This window comes from Aphidius gifuensis, linkage group LG2 (genome assembly GCF_014905175.1).
Source record: "Aphidius gifuensis isolate YNYX2018 linkage group LG2, ASM1490517v1, whole genome shotgun sequence".
In the NCBI taxonomy this organism is placed as follows: Eukaryota; Metazoa; Arthropoda; class Insecta; order Hymenoptera; family Braconidae; genus Aphidius; species Aphidius gifuensis.
In genome coordinates, this window is record NC_057789.1 from 28049404 (window position 1) to 28055403 (window position 6000).

The following is a 6000-nucleotide window of genomic DNA, read 5'->3' on the forward strand; positions in this document are numbered from 1 at the left end:
ATGAGGGAATATGTATAAAAAGTACTTGAAAATATATATTTAAAAACGAAGAGTGTATGTATGCGTATACGATGGGTTAACACAACATGGACCTGGGCATTGTGTTCATTTCTGATCCGGTCTTACTCACTCAGACTTCTTTTTTTTTTTTATATATATTATTTGGTTTGGTTTTTTTATATTTATTTCCCCTCGATCCATTCATCGAATGAATATAGTATATAGGTACATACGTGCCCCACGAATGTGTATGCGGTTCGCAAAGATGATAGTAAATGTGATGATAAATAAGGACAAAATGATGCTGAAGTTTGTAGAAGGAGAAATGAAGCAAGGCAGGTTCCTCATCCAAGGCAAAGAGAGATTTTTTTAACTCTTTTTATTATTTCATTTTATATTTTTTTTTTTTTACCTTTACCTTTCGTTCACATTTTACCGATGTCCCAAGAACGAAACCCTTCGACTTGCCATTGCCGAGTTCGTTGAACGCTGTATCCTACGGTTTTTTTTTTTATTTTTTATTTATTTATATATGTTTCCTTTTTTTTTTTTTTTTAAATGTTATTTTGTTGCTTTCTTATTTTATTTCTTCCGATATTTATATTTATTCACGTCGATTTTTACTAAATTTGCTACTGCAATCGACTAAAATATAAAAAAAAAAAAAAACGAAAAAAATTCGTCAATTTGAAAACTGCACGTGCTTTAAACTTTTTTTTCTTGTGGTTAGTTAGTTAAGACAAATACAATTTTCTGATAACGATTCAATTGCAATAGACTCTTGGATACTTGACAATTTTATACGAGCTCAAATAATTGGTGAAATTTTTTTTTATTTCTTTTTTCTCATTTACTGAGTAAATCCAGTTGATGAATTCTATTCTTAACACAGTTATATATATGTAATTTTTTTAAAACTTACCAAACTTTGAAAAATAAAAATTATTATCAAATAGTCAGTCCAATCAGCTATTTAATAATCACAAAATAGTATAACAAATAATTGAAAAAATCGATGCACAAATTTGTTTTAAAACAGAAACAAAAAAAAAAACAACTCATTCACATTTAAATTATTTTCAATTATTATTTATTTTTTATCCAATTTTATAAACACTTTGAAACGTTTTACATTAACAAACAAACTATAAATGAAAAAAAAAATTCAGTATATAATTTCACAAACAGTCTTAATGAAGAAAAAAAAAAAAAATTAAATATTAATTTGTTCAAAAATCACAGAATTAATTAATTTGAAAAAAACATTAATATAAACAATTAAACATTATTGTTATTATTATGACAAAATATTAATCGAAATATATGTCTATAAAATTATTACGACAAGTTAAATTCAACGACGGCTTATAACTTGCAACTGTGCAGCTCGAGAACTCGCGCTCAACTGGTCTCTGATGCTTGGCGCGGCTTTGATGTCGACCAATGAGGGTCGAGACTGCGCGGCGCGCGCGCCACACAGCCATTGTCATACACACATACACAATTTAAAAAAAATTCCCCTTGGTATGTTAATACCATCAAGGGGAATTTTTACGTGCACACAGTACTCAGTACAAAATAATAAATAAAAATTTAAGATGATGACGATGATGATGATGATATAAAAAAATTAAATAATAATAAAATAAAAAAAAAAAAGTCAATTCAGGTTGCACACGAACATTGATTATATAGACAAATAATAAATAAATAAAATAATAATTTTTTATAACACTTTTAAGTAGCTACTTTTGACTTTCTTTATCATGGAAATTTGCAAAAGAAAATATGATGATACATGACACGTTCCATATCCTCTACGTGATCATCCATACCAATTTTTAAGATATGTGTCTTTATAATATCTTCTTTCTTCATTCAATTTATATTTTATCTGATTCATCTTGTATTATATGTTTGTTCTACTTGGCTTCCGGCCATTCGAAATAAAAGAAACTTTCTTAACCATCAAGGATTGATAAAAATATTATTATCAAATTTATCATTGATGAAATATTATTTTCATTTAATGACATTTACCAATTCTGGTTGTTTTATTTATTTATAAAATTTTTCTCATTTAAATAATTTGTAATACTAACTGAACGACTATTAATGACCATCGTCTGCTGATCGTGTTTAATGCAAACGCACACTGTGAATGAATTGCCCATCTTACAAGATCTGTTAAATAGAAGTTTTAGATTAGATTCAACTCAAGTTCAAATGTATATATATATACTTTTATATATCTAGACTTTTACTTTTTTAATGCAGTCAGCGTTAAGAACTTGTCTTAAACTCACTAAACGAGTTGCAAAAAGTTGTTCGTCTGTAGTCCAGACCAATAACTTCTCTTCATTTTGAAATACAATAGAGTTTCCTTATTTTTTTTTTTCGTTTTTTGTACCTTTCATCATTATTGATAATGTGTAAAAAAAATAAAATAAATTAACAACTTGTTATTTTTATTGTAATCATTATTTTTAATTATACAAATTCATTTTGTAAAATGAATCAATTACTGTTTTTTTCTAAATCATTTATAACATTTCAAGAAAGCAATACGTATGTGTCACATGCCATAAAATTTTACCATTACTTACATTACTGAAAGGGTAGAGACTAGAGTTAAATTTGTTTCGCATTTAAATATTTTATTGTTCTTTAATTTTCAACCATAAATTTATAAAATTTCAAATAATTTAATTAATTTAATATTTAAATTAAAAGTGCAAAAAACATGAAAAAATAAAGATGGAAAATAAAAAAGTTAACCCTTTAGTAAATCAACAATTTGTATCATCCAGACAGTATGATTATTATTTAAGCAATGCATAAATCTTTAACGTGTATTATTTTGATCCGTCAGTTTGTCTCATAATCACGATCAACTTAAAAAACACACACTTTAATTCAACAATGAGACAATTCAGTCTGGGGCATGTGCTAAAAAAGTTTGTCGAATTCATAAGGTGTACGTGACCGTGTTACTGTTGCCACTATTACCAGTAGATCAATTTAAATTTAAAACTTTATACTTGAATGTATACGTGAGAAAATAAATATATAAAATTAAAAATTAAATACCAATAAAACAAAAAAAATTAAATTCTAATATTTAGATAATACAAATATATTTTTATCTTGTGCAAAACATATTTATATTTATATGTGTGTGTATTAAAAATTGTATAAAACGATAAATTGGAATTAAATTTGTATTACAATCGTATTATAAATACTGGTAGTTTTTGGCGCGTGTCTACACAAACCAGACACGGCTTATGGGTGTTTCTTTTTTTTTTTTTTTTATAAGCATCTGTGGCTGTCCACCTTTTTACTACTGTATATCTGCCAATCGTTGAACCATATCACAGTCACACAATACACATTGTATCATTGCTTAAAACTATTTTTGCACTGGTCAATAATTCACGATTAAAAAAAAGCAAATTGGTAAATTCATTTGAATTTCATATTATATTTTTTTTTTCAATATTTAATTCACACTTTGTTGAATAAATATACAACGTGTGTATGCATTAAATTTCGAGTTGATTTTGTAATAATATATTGTTGAAAAAATTATTTATCTCAATTCTTTATTCTCATAAATGTATATAGATACATTTTAATATTGAGTTGAAAGTGACATTGAGTCTATCATATATATGTTTTTAAATATACAAAAGTAGTTATGATAATAACTATTGTATCAGTCTATAGTTGTATGAATTATTATTTGCACTTATGTTAATTTTTTTATTTTTCATTTATTGTTCTATTGAATGAAAATAGAAATTTTAGAGGGGTTCGTTTGGGTGTTAAATAAATATAATCGTGTCACCATCTCGTCACTGTCAAACAGGATTTAAATCCAGTTTTTTCTCACTCACTCTATTTTATTTTATTTTTTTATTCGGCTATTCAGCTATGTACGCAGGGTGGTGATCGAAATAATGACACGGGTGTCACTTCAAACATCCGGAGAGTTGTCTAGGGGAGGGATTACCATGCTCGTCTGAAATAATATTTTTTTTTTTTTTTTTTTTATGAATGAATGTATGAATGAATGGATGATATTAGTGCGGGTTCAAAACAAGATGCTAAAACTTGTTATTTTTTGTATAAACAATATATAAATTGATATGTGATTTTTGTTTTTAAATTTATGATATAATTATGTTTGTATTTCAAATTTTCATTTGACAAATTATGATGAAAAGTTTAATAACGAGATATGCGAGAGTGTACATGTAAATATATATTAACTTATATTGAATTTAGTTGATGAATTTGATGGATTCATGATTTAAATGGAAACAGATTATTTGCAATGGTTGGTCAAATCGTCCAAGGACAAAAGCCATAATCATTAGTTGAAGAGCCATTGGTATAGCTGCATCGTTTCTGGATGATCATGAGGTATCGATCAACTCAAATCGTAATTACGTATTGTCTGTACGAAATACCGCATATCCGCACATGTCTGTGTATATATTTCCATTGAATTTAGAATTATTGCCGAGACATAATGCTCTTTTATGATCAAATTATATATCAGCTTCTGCTTGGTATTTTACTTTGCTAAGATTTAAAAAAATAAATGACATTCAGAAGTATTTAACATTCTTATAAAGTATATAAATTATTAAATAATTTTTGAGCTTAATGTCAAATTTAATTTGGCTGGAAAAATTATTCAGTAAACAAAAATAGAAAGAATATAAATTATTAAATTGTTTTATTTCCAAGAGAAATTTGATGCAGCTGTCAACAATTTAACAAAAACTATTTGTATCATTAAAACTTTTAAACTTTTATTTTTTAAATATTTATATTATATTAATGAAATAATTAAAATTGCCATCGTCAAAAATACTTGTATAGTAAAAAGTTTAACTAATTTTATAAATATTTTTGCTAGCAATTTTATATGTATACTAAAAAAATAGAAAATATATTTATTTTTTAAATATTATTTTAAATAATATAAAGCTGAATAAATTGGCAAATAAAGTTTTAAATTGAACACTTGCGTTTGCAACGGGTGAAGGAAAATTAGATAATTTAATGACGTTCATTCAGGCAACAACATTTTGTCCATGTAATACAATAATTTTCTGACAACATGGCTTGTTTTATATTAATTGAGTTTTTAAAATTAAAATTTATTTCGTGAAATCTCATTCAAGCCAGTAATGAGTATGTACATATTTGTTTTTATATAAATGTTATGGTGTTTTTTTTTTTTTAATGTTGAAAAAATTTTTTCCAACTGAATTTATTAATTAAACATGATAACAATTATTTATATTCAAATTGGTATTTTAATAATTTAAATATTATTAATATTTAGCATATTGTTTTCTTTATGGAACAATGTTAAAATAAATAATTAATTTATCATCATTATATTTATCTTACGATATTACTTACCAATGTCTGGTAAAGTTGAAATTATATTTTACTTTTATTGACAGCTGATTTAGTGAAGTATTTCCATAAAGAAATTTTCTGCATTACCAGGCATTTATTTGAACGCAAATACTTTTAGTTAAATAATTTTGATTGAATATAAAAAAATAATTTTTATGTGAATCATGGGTTTTATAAATATATAAGCATTTATTTTCAAAAAAAAGATACAATTGATTTATAGAAAATTTAGTATATTAGCAAAAATATTTACTTTTACATAAAAGCATATTTTTACTTTTAATTACATAGTTTAATTTGTTATTTTATTTATTTTCCAGATTACACACACTTCAATGGGACGAGCCAATAATATCATCGACTGCAATAAGAGTGAGTTTTTTTTTTTATTTATTTTAATTTTTAGATGAACAAATTTTTTGTATTCTTATACCGACACAGTTAATGTGATTTCATTATAATTTTTTTTAAATTTTATTTTAATAGCAAAAAACTATAAGACTTTAGCATAATGAATATTCTTTTGAAGGCCTAATGTTTCGATTAAACTGGCACTTA

General features: G+C 25.0%; 1 protein-coding gene across 2 annotated transcripts in view; it reads right to left on the reverse strand.

The window, feature by feature from the left end:
- LOC122850032 (protein slit) overlaps positions 1 to 1408 on the reverse strand; it is a 162262-nt gene extending 160854 nt beyond the window's left edge. For both annotated transcript variants that reach the window (XM_044148993.1, XM_044148992.1), the window contains exon 1: positions 923 to 1408. The gene's annotated coding sequence lies outside the window, so the exon portion shown is untranslated. The remainder of the gene's footprint in view (positions 1 to 922) is intronic.
- Between the last annotated feature and the right edge of the window lie 4592 nt (positions 1409 to 6000).